Source organism: Saccopteryx leptura, chromosome 10 (genome assembly GCF_036850995.1).
Source record: "Saccopteryx leptura isolate mSacLep1 chromosome 10, mSacLep1_pri_phased_curated, whole genome shotgun sequence".
In the NCBI taxonomy this organism is placed as follows: Eukaryota; Metazoa; Chordata; class Mammalia; order Chiroptera; family Emballonuridae; genus Saccopteryx; species Saccopteryx leptura.
This window is the reverse complement of record NC_089512.1, coordinates 55,198,703-55,199,241: the sequence shown is the minus strand read 5'-3', so window position 1 is coordinate 55,199,241 and position 539 is coordinate 55,198,703. Positions and strand designations below refer to the sequence as shown.

The 539-nt window shown below is 51.8% G+C and overlaps 1 non-coding gene across 1 annotated transcript; it reads left to right on the top strand.

The window, feature by feature from the left end:
- Positions 1-239: 239 nt before the first annotated feature.
- TRNAA-CGC (transfer RNA alanine (anticodon CGC)) lies at positions 240-315 on the top strand. Its single transcript has one exon. It is a non-coding gene; the product is annotated as a tRNA-Ala (tRNA).
- Positions 316-539: the final 224 nt, after the last annotated feature.

The following is a 539-nucleotide window of genomic DNA, read 5'->3' as shown; positions in this document are numbered from 1 at the left end:
CTTACTGACAAAAGCAAACACTTGATAGAAGTAGTGAAGCAACCAACAATAAAGCTAATACAAATTATAAAGGTAAAAGTAGGAAGGTATGATTACAATAATAAATTAAGGGTTACACACAAATACACAGACAAAGAAGTAAAGAATTGACCAAAACAAATGTGGAGGAGGAGAGTAAAAATTGTAGTGATTTTGAATTTCAAACTTAGGCGAACACCAACTTATTAAGAACTTCTATAGCCCTGGCCGGTTGGCTCAGCGGTAGAGCGTTGGCCTCGCGTGCGGGGGACCCGGGTTTGATTCCCGGCCAGGGCACATAGGAGAAGCACCCATTTGCTTCTCCACCCCCCCCTTTCCTCTCTGTCTCTCTCTTCCCCTCCCGCAGCCAAGGCTCCATTGGAGCAAAGATGGCCCGGGCGCTGGGGATGGCTCCTTGGCCTCTGCCCCAGGCGCTAGAGTGGCTCTGGTTGCGGCAGAGCGACGCCGCGGAGGGGCAGAGCATCGCCCCCTGGTGGGCAGAGCGTCGCCCCCTGGTGGGC